This window comes from Aquila chrysaetos, chromosome 4 (genome assembly GCF_900496995.4).
Source record: "Aquila chrysaetos chrysaetos chromosome 4, bAquChr1.4, whole genome shotgun sequence".
In the NCBI taxonomy this organism is placed as follows: domain Eukaryota; kingdom Metazoa; phylum Chordata; class Aves; order Accipitriformes; family Accipitridae; genus Aquila; species Aquila chrysaetos.
In genome coordinates, this window is record NC_044007.1 from 68,321,582 (window position 1) to 68,337,834 (window position 16,253).

Below are 16,253 nucleotides of genomic sequence, written 5' to 3' on the forward strand. Positions count from 1 at the left end.
AATCAAATTAAATTTTTTCTTGAGAATTTCATTTTTGGTGGAAATAAATTGTGAATTAATGAAATCAACTTATAGTTCTCATTACTGTATAAATGATTTTTTTATTATTTTCTTACTAAAAATAAATTAACCTTGCAACTCATTTGATTGCCAAGCAAAATCAAAAAGTGCAAAACATAAATTTTAAGATATTTTGATCTCTTTTCCAGGTATTAAATAGGATTACTACCTTTAGCAAAATTTAGTAAATTTTAACAAATATTTTTAAAAGATAAATAATATTGCTGAAAAGAAAGTTTTAAAATTATATATTTATAGCCAAACACAGCATAATTATTTTTTTGCTGCAGAGTTGTGATGGTCAACATAGTCTGTGCTGATAACAAATTTGATAAGAGAGAGACACAGGCGTTAGCTCCGTCTGTACTCACGCCACTAGACACCAAACTGGCTTACTGCACTGAACAGCTGGCACCACAAGGAGACAAAGTCAACCACAGCTGCCCAGCAAGTCTGAGACAACAAGCGATCAGAGAGGTGCTTCAGGGAGTCCACAAGGTCTCCAAAACCCAGGTATAACACTAACGATTTCTGTGCTCTTAAAGTTCATTCCAGCACTGAACTCATCCTCCTGAGATAATATATCCCACAAGACTGCTCAGGCAAGACAGTCTTGTGCTGAAGACACATAAGCTACCACACACAAGAAAGGCTCACCATTTCACAGGCTGTTGAGACCCTAACCCAACTACCCTGTTCAGGTACAATGGAGCTTTGGCATCATAAATACACATTCAAAATAATTTCTCACACCATTATCTATTACAAAACTAATCTGCTCAATTTTTTCAAAATAAATTCTTGTTCCCAACCACCTTTAAAGTCAGTCTAAAGGCTGAAGCCTGACCTCAACAAAAGTCCTTTTTGCCTGTGGATGGATCTTCCCATACAGAGTTCACCATGGAGAGGGTAAGAAGTGCAACAGAGCCTTGCATTAACTATCTCGCTGAAAGCTTCCTGGTTTGTAGATGGTGTAACGGTTTGGAGTTTGCCACAATTTGCATGTACAAGAAAATTATGCACCCAAGCAGTATAAGTTAGGATGTTAAAGTCTCCTTTTTCCCTTTGTCCTGCTGGAATAAGTCATTCAGGGTGATATCCCCACCAGCCCTGCCCTGAGGAACTAGTCTTCAGATTTGCTTTGTTCTCCAAATTACTGTGCTGGGAGGGAATCCAAAATGAATTTAATCTTAATTTAATTTTAATTAGCATTACTAAAAAATATAGTTTGGGCTTTGTCAGCAAGGATGCTGAGTTCTCAAATGTACAGATTTAATTTTGTTTGATTTACTCTTCAGCAGCACCAAAGTATTTTTGTGAGATCGAAAGCCAGTAAGTAGTAAGTGTCTGAACTTGGTTATTTAACCTTTATTAGATGAGAAGTGACTGCAGATTTCAAACCCACAGAACAGGCAACTGAACAGTGCTTGATTTAGCTCATCATTGTTACTGTAGTTAATTCCTCCCTTTCATAGGCACTACACTGTTTATTAGTTAGAAGACGACTTGGTGGGATTCATCTGTCCAAACTTCGATGAGTATGGTGTAGACTAAAAGCCACTCTATGACCTAATCTTTTGCCTAGTTAAAATTGGGTCTGTCAGCATAGAGTACTCCAGTTTGTTTAACCGGACCTTGAATGAGCTTACCTCAGCTGCTTGTAACTTTTCAATTGCTAGAGATTTTCAGCATTAGTCATTTTATACTTAAGAATAGAAGGAAAAAAAAAAAATACTTGTGAGCTTTTACCTTTGATCCTGTAATTGCTGACTTTCGAGTGCTTGATTTATGGCATGCAAATGTCACATTTCACTCCCTTACTCCCGTCTCCCCCTTTTTTGATTGTTTTTAATAATAGTTGCAAAGCCAAGAAGATGAAAGGAAAGCAAGCAAATGGAATATACCTACTCTTAAATAAAGCATTTCATAATATTTCACCCTAAAGTTATCCAAAATGATGAGAATATAAATGCCACCTGGAATGAATACTGCTTGAATGAGTGTAAATTACAGACAGTCATGAAATCAATTATACTGTAATGAAGGATACTGCCGAGCCACTTTTACACCTGTTCTTTTAGTCTATATATTAGTGAGCTGGTGAAAGCACAAAGCAACAGATACTGCTAGGGCCTAGAAATCATCTCTTCTCCCACCATCCTTTGCATCTGCAGCTTGTACTTATCTGGAGCTCAGGAAAAGCACTGCAGATTCTGGGGTTCAAACAAGCATAATTTTAATGCACGCCAAGAGGCCATAGCTGGCAGCAGCCCCTAGGATGAGTGCACCTTTCTCCTGGCTATGCCAGGCCATGGCAGTGCTGTTTGAGAGAAGGAGAACGCACGTAATTCCTCAAATCTGTCATGAAAGGGGCTGCGCGCATTTCTGCTAGTATCTGCTGCCCCGCACAAGGAGGTACGTATGCAGATTGTGAAGGCTCAAAGTTATTCTTTCAGTACATCTGTCCGTGGCCCTATGGGATACAAAGTCCTGCCAGGGATGCTAGCTGAATTGCTTTGTATGGGTACATCTGTAGGCAGCAAAAAGAGTCTTTTCTTCCAACTTCTCTGCCCATGCAAGAGCAGCCAAGGTTTTGCTAAATGGGAGAGCCCCAGGCCAATTACCGCAAATAAATTGAACCTGACAGATCATTTAAGATAAACTTTTATTCCTTTTAGGATCTCATGCTAAGAAAGTCTCAACACAAAATTCCACTAGGCAGAGCTGAAGAACTTTGCAATGCTCCTACCTAGATCGTTTTGCTTTTTTAATTCAGTAAAAGAGCAAGAAAACATTATCATTATTCTGGCAAGATCTCCTTTGTCAATCACAACAAATGTCTAAGGGGAGAAAAGCTTGGAGAACTGCTTATATGCTCACGCTCAAGTCTTCAGTTACGAAGCCGAGGGAGACGCATTTATCTGACTACTTCATCTTACAAAACAGTTAGGTTTCAGATTTGCTCCATTTGGGGAGAATCCATTTTGGGTAGCATTTTCAAAATGCCTGAGTGATTTAGAAATAAAAGTCTTATGACTCAGTTGTCTTTCCCCCTAATATTTTATCTTTTGTATTTCTTACATTTAGTCAGCCTCTTCCACACATGTAGACAGATCATAGAGGGCTAAAAAAAAATAAATTGAACTTTGGTTAAAAAAAATTATCAAAATATGAATCAATAAGGGAAACAGAATCATAAGTCCGACTCAAGCCCAGAGGAGGGATGGAATATTCTACTTACCTGCTGGTCCATGGCATCAGTAGGGCACTGTATATCCATAGGGCACATGTGTATGTATTTATGACTTGCGAGCCCAGAGTCCTTCCCAGAACTCATGCTTCTGTAAACCCCACTAATTCCAGAGCCAGCCCACAGTTTGAGTTGTGTGCACCACTGATTTTCGCTATCACAGTACATCATCAGCTGGCCTAAAGCTGCCTGAGTCTTGGGAGGCTTTCAGTGATTAAAATAGGCCTACAGTGCTGAAAAATGAACCTGTAGCACACAGGCAATAATCTAGCATTTGGCTGCAGGTTATCACCTAGATTGTTAGCTGAATTTATCAGACCTGGATATGAGCAGTTAAAAAGCTTTTGATGATCTATAGCTTCCCTGCACAACTGCAACCTTAAATCCAACTTAACATTTTCTGGGTGTGAAAATTCATGAATGATTTTTCAAAAATTTTGTTCTCTTCTCTGAATTCAACAAGCCCTTCATGTATTTACTGACCTTTGTGATTCACATTTCAGGGGCTTTCATAGTCTTTCCCTTTTGAGGGGGGAAGCACAGACTAAATATGTGAACAACTTCCTCCTTCTTATCAGGCCCTCTGCCATTTACTAACACAACACAACGTTCGCCTGCTGTCACATTAGACTGCCACAACCATGCTCCAAATGTCACATTAGCAAAGTCAGGGTAAAATCACTTTGTGTTATAACACTTTCCGCACTGACCTTTCGAAGGGCCAGAACGAGAGGAAGGCTTAGTTCCCCTTGCTCTGCGCAGGGAGCCTCTCCTTATTTTCTCTCCTAAATGCAAGCAGCACACGCTTTGTATTCAAGAGCCTGCTGGAGTTGCCAGCTTTTATGAATGTGCAACACCCCTGCAATCCACTGAACTCTCTGTGGCTCCATCCTATAACATATCTGGTACAAGCAGTCTTGTGAAAGAGTAAAATGGATTGCTCAAGGATTTGGGTCTCTGTATATGTTAGACACCTTGTTCTTTCCAATATGAAGGCTGAGGAGCACAGGAATCTATTTCCCCTGACATACTCAGCTTTCCATTTTAACACACTTCAGGGCAGAATATGGAGCTATTTGCCTCACCAGGCTTATAAATAACCTGACCTTTTAAAATGGCCAGAACAGGGAATCTGTATGACTAATGTGGGACCTATAGCATACTTTTAGTCGAGGCAAGGATCCACCATGGCTTTATGATAGATGGGAACATATGTTTCCCAGGGAAAAGCTATCCAGCCTGCTCAGTGCAAAAGCTGGTGTGCAGCTATGCAGGAGGACATTAGGGGATAGCCTTTCAGTGAGGTATTGCTCTTTTTCTCCTCCTTCAAACTAGCCTTTATCGGTAGCCCCAAGATGATTTGCAGTGGCCCACTGACAGGGAGGGCTTCCCATGTCAAGTGGGGCTTCTGAGCCCACCTAGTGAGATCAGGCAAGTCCCAAATCTGGTAAAAGAAAAGGAAATTGATTATTATACATATACCCTCCTACAAAAGGGATTAACCAGCAAAGACTGTACCCAGTCTGTCAAGGTCAAGCACGGCCTGGATAGCTCTGAATTGGATATGCGGAAAGCAGCTCAAGGAGGAAAAATGTGTCCATGGCATAGAGGTTAAAAAAAGCAGGGAGGAATATAGTGAGAACACAGCGAGGTATCAAACAGCTTTGTGTCTGTAGTCAGGGATCATATAAAATAGTACTTAGTTTTATGTACAAATGACAGTTCCCTATTCCTCTGCCTGACCCTGTTTCTTACACGTACAGTATTAATTCAGTGCATTTTTCATTCTGGCAGTAGTTTGAACTAAATCATTGCTAAATCACCTGTGGTGAAATCACTTCTTTACAGGTAGCTGTACTACATCAATCTAATGAAATAATTTACTTATGAAGAATTCATCCCTTGTCCTCCATAATCATTTTAGGAAAAAATTATACATGTACTCCAGTTGAAGATAACAAATACCAAGATGGATGGAATTGTAAGCAGACATTTTTCTCAACAGTCCACACTCATGTTCTCCCTTTGGTTTCAATTTTTGAACCAATAACTCAAGAGTAAGAAAAGTATGACTCAGTCCTTTTGTTCCAGGGGCAAGGGGACATTAGGGTCCATAGTAAGCTTTTAAAAGATGTTTTGCCTAAGTCCTAAATATCTGGGGTTTTTTTGACACCCAGAGTCTGGAAGAGGGAACTCTGAAAAATGAGCTTGCTCTCAGTCAGCTTATGTGACTACAAAGGGTCCATACTGCCAGTTGGAATAAAGAAATGGAAAGCTACTATTTCCTGAACTGGCATCCCCACTTCATTTCTTTTGAAAGGGAGGGTGATAAATTCCTGTTCAAGCAAGTCAGCAAGATTCCTTGAAAATAAACAGAGATGCTTATCACAGAAGTATAACAAATTTAATATAGTTATTTTAAATAATGTGATTCAAGCCACAAAATGACACCTGTGCTGTTGTAGAGTGTTACTTAAGGTCAGACATTTAGAAACAAAATTCAAAATTTTTTCTCCTCCTAAATCTATTAAGTACATGTACTCATTTTCTATCACCATGTTTACAGAATCAGAATTCTTTAATTTCTGAACTAGATTCCAGTGATGATGTATTGAAACAGATTGTTTTTACAGAACTAAAATGTCAGCTTAGAGAACAAGGTGCCAATACAGTGACTGCATGATCAGCTATGACTTGAAATTAAATTAGCACTTGTAATGACAGAACAAAACGAAACTATGATTAGGATGCAAAAAGGGGGACTAGTAAATTTGAAAAGGAATTTAGTGGTTTTGTACCCTTAATAAGGAGCTAATATCTGGATTAATACTGTTCCTGTGCTCTCGAAGATGTAGTACCAACACCTGTATGAATTCTGCAGCATACGATTCACAACTGCCTTTGGTCATCTACACAGTGAACAAACCCATCTTCACTGCTTTTTAAAAAGTGTTCCTTGTTCTTCTCCCTTACCAATGATAGGTCTGCCTGTCATCTTTGTTTTCTCATAACACTGTGATAAGATTGCCTACCATCCCAGAAGTAGCTATTTAAAGGAAATTTTTGTCAAATATTCTTTCTTATAAAATTCCATTGACTTGGAGATCTGTCAGATGTTATAACCTTATCTTGGTATCTCTGGCCTGCAACTACGTAAACCTTTACATGCTGGCATGGTGTACTATTAAACAATATTCTGATTTTGTCTGTTCAAATGCTGTAATGTCAAGTAACAAATCTATATCCTTTTAGTGACCTAGATAAACTTAATTTTCTTCTTTTCCATTCATCAAGAATTAAAGTTGTTCTATTTCATGCATTTGTATCTCTTGGGGAGATATCTGAACTACAGGTTAGGGACAATGTCATTGCAATAGGCTGCATTCTCTATTAATTATGTCAAATGAAATATTTTCCCATAATATATACCAGAATCTGACGGATTTCTCATAAGTCCTCTGGCTCTTTTTATCCCCCTGTAGAAACTGTATTACAACTGCTTCCAGAAAAAAAACATCTCTCCGAGATGCCGAGGAGAGAGACTTGCCAGCACACAGCTCTGCAGAGAGCAGCAGGTTGGAGTGGCTCTGCAGCCCTTGGGAGAGACTCTGCCTCGCTTCAAAAGATGGGGAGGACTGGGTGGTGAAAATGTGGGACAGCACTGTACATCACCTGAAATGAAACATCTGAACAAGTTAACTCTAGTAGAGGTAGGATTCTGAGTACTGATTGCAAAAAAAAAAAAAATATGTATTTTTTAAATTGCAGTAAAAGTAGGAGAGCTCTGAAGGAGATCAGGTCACAATTCTTTCGGGTCCTTCTCAGACACCATTTCTTTAATGGGGTACTAATTTCTGTTAACTTTCTGGAGCTGGATACTTCAAAATTTGTAGAGATTAATTATAGCAAAATTGTTTTCTGTTGCTTTCCAACTTTTTTCTTTGCTGTTATTTTTGAAACTTACTCCTTTTCCGTGGTGTTTAAGACAGCTCCTAAGACTTTTGTGACAGAGACTTACCAGTTCCTATGAAACACTTTGTGCCTCAGAGTATGCCGGATGAACTGAAGTGGAATCCTATAAAAACTACAGCTATTTCTATAATGTGTGTGCTTGTCCCAGTAATAATTATTTGCACAGTCCAAACTGCCTCTCTCAGGGGATGAACTGCTCTACAAAACACGGGCACAGACGCACAGTGATAAATAGGTCTCCCCTGCTCCTCACAGGTGCCTGCCTCTCATGCCTGGGGGGAAATAAGGGATCCAACTCTTCCTAAGGACTCTGTCATGCTTACTGCAACTTTGGGCGATACAGAGCTACCCAGCTAGCCTTAAACTAGCTGGCTTGAGCGCCGGTGGCTGCAAAGCTGTGGTCTTCCATAGCTCTGCTGTTCCCAAAGGAAAGGTTACCTACCAAAATGCTTGGTTTGCTTCTGGGCAGATTTCCAGCTTACAGTCTGCTCCATGTTATTGTTGCTACACTGCTAGCAGCACCCCAGTTGGTCGGTTTAAAGCTAGCTCAGGTAAAACAAAATAAGCTGCCGTGACAACCAGCTGCTGCGGTATCAGAGTACCCTTTCAGCGCGTCCTCCTGGCCTTGCAATTTATAGCCTCACAATACGGCTTGTTCCAAATGAGGCAAGTCTAGCAACTCCACACGCTTAATTCCATTAATCTTTTTTTATAAGTAATGCCCTGAGACCCCAAACAATTTCTGTAGCTCTTATCTGTCTTTTCTCCAGTTTGATAGTACATGTGCACAACTTAGGTACCTGAATCTCAATTCATTATTCCATGTTTATTTATAAAAACAAACCAACCAAACAAAACCCCCAACTACAGGTAACTAATACCAATAGAACAAATTACAAGAGGAATAACTGGCTCAGGGGAAAACACTGCTGCTGGTAGGCATGGAACAAAAAGAGAAACTGAACAGGAAATGTGTCCAAAATAATCTGACAATAAAAGGGGAACACAGCTATAAACATATATAAAAATATAATCTCCTTTATGTTTTCATCTGACAGAGGACTGGTATAAAGGTGCCTAGGATACTGATAATAAAATCACAGGTGACATTCAGTGCTAGGAAGGTTCAGAGTAACATACGAGAGACAAATAACATCAAGTATACATATACAGTAGTTGGTACTAATTAACTAATAACACCCAGGATGAGACCTTGGATTTACTGTGGCTGGTTCTTTGAAAACATCAGTGCTGTGCTCATTGGTGGCCAAAAAGGCAAAGAGAGGATGAACGTGGTAGAACAGAATATTGGGAAAGCAATTAAAATAACACAGAAAGGTAATTCAGCGGTGTGAGGTATGGAGGTGGATGTTTCAATGCTATGTGTGGCTCTCACTAAGCTCTTGCAAAAAGGGAATAAGAGTATCAGGAGAGGTAGGGGATTATTAGAATTGTAGAGCAGCTTTTACATGATGAAAACACTAAACAGATGACAAGGACTTGCATTTCTACAAGAGAGTCATTGATAAGAGAGATCTGTAAAACATGAATGATACGGAGAAAGTGAGTAAGACATGATTATTCATCGCTTCTCACATTACAAGAAGCAGGGTATGCCCAATGAAATAGTGAGATAGCTGGTTTAAAACACACAAACAAACAAACAGATGAAAGGGCTTTAATCGTTACATGCATAATTATTTAGTGAAACTCATTGCCACTGGATATGTTGAAGGCCAAAAATATAAATGGATTCATGAAACATATGACAAATTGATAGAAGATAAATCCACATGCAAATGTTAAACCTGATGGTTCAAAAACAACCTCCAGCTCAAAAAGTCATGAAAACACTTGCCTTTGGGAACTCGGAGTGTAAAATAGAGAAAAAACAATTCTATATATGCCTGTTCTGATACAGATACCCACAACCGGCTTATGCCATATCCTTCCCTCAGCGTCCGCTACCAAGCGGATACTGAGCTGGACAGAACTTGTTATCTGACCCAATACTGCAATTCTTCATGCACTAGAGATACAAATAATTATGGTCAGATTCAATCAGGTTCTCAGGTGTTACATCATTAGGCATTGAAACACCAAAATCTGTGCGCTCCAAATACCACTGCTTGGTATACAGACAAGGGATAAGTTTCACTTTTCTATCTGGGGTTGTCAGGAGGTAAATTGTATGTCTTGATAGATTTTTCAATTATCAGTGGGTTTTTTTTAATGTGCATTTTTATGTGTGCGTCTTTGGGGGAAAGGAATCGCTCCTTTCTGTCAAGAACTGATGGGGAGTTCCTTCTTTAAAATGCATCAGCAGAAGGGAGGTGCAGCTCTTCCCTTTCATATAATACCTATTTTGATATAAATGGTTAGAAGAGTCATCATATACTTGGGAAATCCCAGCTTTAATGCACTTTCTGCCTGGGGAGAACTGCAATTTTCACCTCTTTCTATTTATGACCAGGCTACACATATGTCTGGATAATGACTTTCACTATTTGTCCTGCTAAAATCTTGTACAACATAGGAAAAAAATCAAGACTGATAGACCAGAAGTCAAAGGGTGAGAGGGCCTGACACTGTAATCTATTAGTAGTTATGATCCTCACTTTGATGAGGGATCCAAGCCCCAAAGATTACTTAAGCATTTTACATTCAAATAATACATTGGATTTAAAGGAAAAAACCAAAACATAGAACCGATGTTGGAAGAGCAACTAAATCTATGTTTCCTCCTTACAAATAACCTAACCACCCATCTAGGGTTTCATGCTTATCCTATGTCTCTTACTAGAAACAATTCAAGGAAATGCAACAAATGGTATTAGTAGCATGCAGTGGATAAGTACTTGTAAACAGAGTGTTAGAATCACATAAGAGACACTGCAGAGGAGCAATAGCTCAAGATTAAATACAGCTGGCCTAGCAGGGACCTCCAGGTGTAATAAAAGTAATTTGTTTGTCACAAGGCACAATGATACATCTACACCACTTCAGGGGGCTGTTTAACTTGTTCTTCAAAACTTCCAGAGGCAGCAATTTTATGCACCTTCAGAGTTTAAATACCCTTTTCATTAGAAAGTTTTTCCTAACATTTGGCTCAAATCTCCGCTGCTACTATTTAAACTTCTTACTTCTCAGCCACGTGATGAGGGCAGGACAAGCAAACATTTTAGTGGCAATTGTCACATATTTCAACCATCTTCCCTTCTCTAAGCAGCCTTGATCCTTTGCTTTTCGTAATGAGGTATGTTTTTAATCTTCTGCCATCTTTACACATTTTCCTTAAATCAGCACTGGACACAGTAGTTAGCTGTAGCCTTTTGGCACTGGGTAGATTAAAAGGATGCTATTATTTATACATCCCAGTACAGAATTTTTCTTTTTTTACTTCTTTATGGCTTTGCTTATTCATGTTCAGCCTGTGACCCACTGTAACCCCTAGTTCCTTTTATGTATAACTATGGCCTGGTGAATTGTTCCCCATTTTGTATTTGTACAGCAGTTTATTCCCAATGTAGGACCAGGCATTTGACCTAAATAAACTGCATTCTGGTTTTTCCTGTTTACTTCTTCAATTTGTTAATATCTTTTTGAATTCTTGTCTAGTCCCCATTGTGCTTGCTGGCTCCCTCAGAGACCATTGTACATTTGATTATTACACATTCTTGTTCATCTTCTTAATCAGCAATGACAATATTCAGTGACTCCAGATTTAAGGCACACCCTTTCAGAACTCTACTTGGTATATCTCTCCATCTTAGGAGGTTATTCTTTTCCTTAAATGGGACTCTAAATTAGTTGTGGACACCTTATAGTTTCGTATAGATGATACTATCCCAAATTGCTTAAGAAAATGTCATTGCCAACAAAAGAGGGAAGTGGTACTCCGCAGAGGTAGTGTGACTGAAATGCAATGCCTAAAATATTTGTTGAATCAGTGTTGTAAATGACAAGTTAAAAGACAAGATAGCACCAGTGGGATTTTGTATACCATGGTTCAGACTATCAGGATGAATTGGTATTGAAACATCTGCTAGCATGTAGAAAATTATTATTTAGGGGGATTTCAATTGGGAGGGACCTATTAGAAGTTCCATGCAGTCACCACTAACTGCCCTGGAGTTAAAAAGGACATTTGGGGCCGGGGCGGCGGGGTTCATGTGTGTGGTGTGCTGGAAAATTGCTACAAACCACTGTGGGTACTGTTTAACAGACTATTATCGACAGGATGAGCTGATCACTAAGCCACAAAAAACCCAGTGGTCACTAAGATATGAACATCTACAATCTAACCACACTACTCATTTGCAGATAAAATGGAGTGGATATGGTACACCAAGAAGTCTACCAAACACACACGTTGTTGTGATTGCAGTCAAGCACTGCAGTTAGGATGTGTCAGAAGTAAGCTTTCTGACTCCTTAATGAATTCCCTTCTTTGTGTACAAAATGATAGTCTTTAATGACTGAATAATCTTTTCCAGAAGAATCCAGCTGCCCAGGATAAGCAGCATGCAGTTTGTTTTACATCTTTGTTGTTCTTTGCATGACATTAGCAATTATTTATTGTTCACTATTCAAATTCTGCTCAGCCAACAGAATTCTGTACTTCTTCATTTACTTTTCCCCTAAATTCATATCTGGCTATTCAAAAGTACTTCTTAATCTCTGAAAATATTTATAAGGAGATTTCATTCTCACTTTGTAAATATGCTGCAGAAGCAGAGAAATCTGAATCCACTGATTCTGGATATTTGACACCACTGATTCCATATATATATGACATGAGATACTTTAAATTTGAGTTTTCGGAGTTGTCACTAAATATTTCCTGTTTATTGGATTGTATTCCTTCAACATCATCGCAGAACGAAAATCCACAAACTGGTTCTGTGAGGTGTATACTGGACGGATGATAAATACAAAAAAAATATTCAAAGGCAATTAGTCTCATTATTCATATCCACCCTTATGGAAGCAAGAACCAAGAGTAGTTAAGAGTCTGCTAGATTGTATTTAAAATAATAGAAGGAAAAATTTCTAGGGTTGGATTGATGCCCCTGGAGAACAAGCTATTGTATGTGTAGGTGATTCTGGAGAATTGCTAATGTCTTCTTCACTGAAACAGTTGTGGACAGCAAACAAGTCAGAACTAAGTAGATGAACTGAGGCTACAGGAAAGCAACCCTGGGTTCTCATGTACCTTACTCTTGAGTGTAGAGTAGACATTTCTTTGTCTACTTCTGTTGATTAAACTCAGAGAAGAATATCTGGGGCTTTTACTGCAGAAATTCAGTAAGGCCTTTTCTACGAAGGCCAATGCTGTTACACTTGACAAGCCACACTCTCACTCTTGCTTGGTACCCAGATCAGCCTTCAACACTAACAAATTTAGTATCATATTACCTGGCTAAATGAGTTGAAGCTCTTAAATTCCTCCCAGAAAGACACAGCAGATGACCACCTACTTTCTTCAAGTTTTCTCATTATGCAGCACCACAGACTTCTGTTCCTATCTACAAGAAGCATGATTTATGCACATTTCAATGGTATTTGTTTACAATTCAGCTTTAATTTTCCCTTTTAACCTATTCCAGCACAGAAGACTCTTAGGTTTTCTCTAATGCCTGACAGAAATAGGAATATAACTGAAAGCAAGGTGCCTTTTAGGGTCTAGTCAGATTAATCAAAAAAAGATCTGTCAAAGTGAAACACTTTGAAGTAGAGGTATGTATCTGTTCTTGCAGCCTCCTGTATCACAGCAATCTACAATCTCAGTTTTGTTGCTTTTCTCCTCACTCCTTGACATGCACACAACAGTTGCCAGGCCCCTCTTTCAGCTCTCACTAGCCAAAAGATTTTGGCCACCTCCTTCAACTACATGTTTGACAATGAGAATAGTCCTTTAATTGCACCTGTGGAGAAATTGCCATTCATTCAGAAGGATGCCAGCTTCAAACATCACTTGGATATTTGAGCTAGACTGACAGCTAGACAGCTCTTTATTTGCCAGTAAGGTAGGGGAAGAAAATGCTATTACATGTGCTTTGTATCCTCTGCTGCATACTAAATCATTCCTGGGTGGTATTCATGATCTATAAAGCAGTAAGTAGTTTGGTCACAGCTATCTCTGGCACCATCTGTCTGACCACTTGCAAAACTAACAGGCTGCACAGAAGCTGAAAAAGAGACATGACTAGTGTGAGTTTGGGAAAAACTATATCTAGATTCAAAATTAAACCAGCTATTCAAAATTTCATCACAGCATGTCAGGCATACTGTAGTTACCCTCTGAAACCTCACAGGCTGGTCTTCCCTTGCTTCTGGCAGACATGGCTGTCTGCTTTTTCCATAGCCAAAATGTTTGCAGATAGTCTCATTAACACAAAAGTTTCCAGCAAAGAACAGAAAATGAAGCTCCTGAGTCTACCCAGCTGATTTTCTACCTTGGCAAATGAGGAACAGCATTTTTGGCCAAGGAATCCTATTTCTGATACATGATTGTCTATTTACCTGTTTTATTCTTCTGCATTGAATTATTTGTGATAACTGTGCATTTTCATTCAAATTGTTAGAAAAACTATACACCAGCATAGATGAAGAAATGAATCTTGAGGTACAGAACACTAAAACTGATGATTCCCAATTATGATGTTTGGATAATAAGCTACTAATACATTTAATATATGCTATACTCATAATTACAATTGATCTTATAAAAGCATTTACAAGACATCCTTGATGTGGTCTTTTTTCCCTAGAAATCATCATGATTTGTATTATATTCAAAAAAAAAAAGTTGATTGAATGAATTGTATATCTGTCTCAAGCTTGACAGCACCTAACAGCTACAACAACAAAGGAAAGGCCCATTTACCATTTTAGGTATTGGACTTAATTAACTTCTTTCCATTATTAGGAACTTCCCCAATAGTCCAAGATTTATTAAAAGTTAATATGAATGTTTCAGAAAGCTTCCTAACCAATAAAGGATTCTTTTGAACAAATTAATAATTTCTACAATTATACCACAACTATTGAATATAAAAGCCTTGTGTAAAAACAATATCAATGAAAGAACAGAAAAAAAAATCATTAATAGTTAGAATAGCATTTGTAGTTAAAAAAAAAAGATAGATTACTTTCACCTATGTTGTTATACTGTTCCTTATTTCAATTTCTCATATATTTTTGTACATTCTTTTAATTTCCAAAATTAGTAAGAAACTAAACAAAACTAAGACCAGACTTCAGATGTGTTGACAGACTATTGCTTGCATGAGAGATAATCCAGCCCTTCTCCTGCATTTCTCCATAGGATGCCTCAGTTATTTTTAGGTTACTTGGAAAACTTTGGCTGATGATCTAAATCCTGAGTACGTGCCTGAATCAGTTCTGAAATAGTAATTTTGTAATTGCAAGGAATTATAAAATGGGCGGCTGTCTCCTATGTTCTTATTGACCAAACAGTACTTCAAGTGATGGTAAAACCATTGGTGTTAAATAGCATCTGAAGGTGAAACTGAAAACATTATAAACAAACTCAATTTGAATGGTTGGAAATAAAACTGTATATAAAATCAGCTATCCCAGACTTCTATTTCTCCTCCAAATTAGTTCAGAAGATACATGTTGCACCTCCCCATGATCCCCAATCGCATCCTTAATGCGCAGAGGGAATGTGCCAACCTTCCTCCTCGCTCAGATGCTCTAGAAGGGTACATACAGCTGCCTCAGGCATGATGCATAAGGGCTCCTTCAGACTTCTGGGGAATAAACACCTCTTGTAAAATCCCCTTACAATATTTTCTCATGATTCTTTCATGTGGCTGTAAACACTGCTATTATGAAAAAATGGGGGGGAAGGCGGGTGGAAGGGGGAGGAAGAAGAGGAAGCAATCAATATTTATGATTGGTGTTGAGCAAGAATTTCTAAATTATATTATCATGAGATGACGTCTGCAAAGTTTTAGTGGGTAGAATGCTTCAGGGAACATGAGTTAATAGCGTCAGTTATAGTTGTGAAGGCAAGAGCAATCCCGAAGATTGCTTCAGTAAATTAGAATGAGTAACAGATCCCCTCAAGTGCATTGCTGTTCATTAATAATAATGCCCATACAGCAGACAACTTCTGTTTAAAGGATGAGCCTTTGTAATGTGGTCAGCAGGATTATGTTTAAAGTGATCTCCTGAAGACAAAGGGAGTGCAAGCTTCTTTCTCATGCATTGTCTGAAAAGGATTTGCCAGCTTTCTCACTACTACTCTCACAAGACCATCCGAATGCAATCATCCCCGGTTTTATCTCAGCGTAGGAACAAAAACATGAATTGCATTCTATAAGCTGTAGACAGAACTACAACATGTCTTCTATGAATCACCATTTCTGCAGAGAACTCTCCCACACAAGCACCTTGTTCTGACTGCAAATGACCCCTGACAAATTCCCACGGCTGCACTTGTGGCTTCTGCTGCTGAGCCCGTTCCCTGCAGGAGCAGCTCAGGCTGAGAGGATGGAGCAGGCTGGGCGAGCCGCACCGTGGAGCGTGTTGCCTCCAAAGCGTGGGGGGTCAGCAGTTTGTGTCCCCTGCACGCTGCGGGACCAACTCCCGAAGCAACTTTCAGCAAGCAGTTGCAGAATGTCAAAAGTGAGTCTTCAGAGAGCACAAACACTAACTTGAAAGAGCTTAACAGCAAAAATCCTCTCTAAATTCCTCTTCAGATTTGGTTTTCAGAAACAACTGTATTAAGAAGTGGATGCTTAGCTGACCACTAGAGTTTTTCCAACAGCTGTTGGCTGTTACAGATCAGTAGTTTCTATAAGCACGTGGATTTTCTTCTAGAACAATTCTTGGAAATATCTGGAAATACCTCATAGCACTCAGGGTTCAAAAGACAGTATTTTAAACAGGTAACAAAACTTTCTAAGTACTTTGCTGCATCTTCCAAGCAGCTCCTTTT

At 38.9% G+C, this 16,253-nt stretch overlaps 1 protein-coding gene across 7 annotated transcripts in view; it reads right to left on the reverse strand.

The window, feature by feature from the left end:
* The window catches only part of GABBR2 (gamma-aminobutyric acid type B receptor subunit 2), a 488,653-nt gene that overhangs the window by 189,209 nt on the left and 283,191 nt on the right, over positions 1–16,253 (reverse strand). The gene's annotated exons all lie outside the window — the stretch shown is intronic.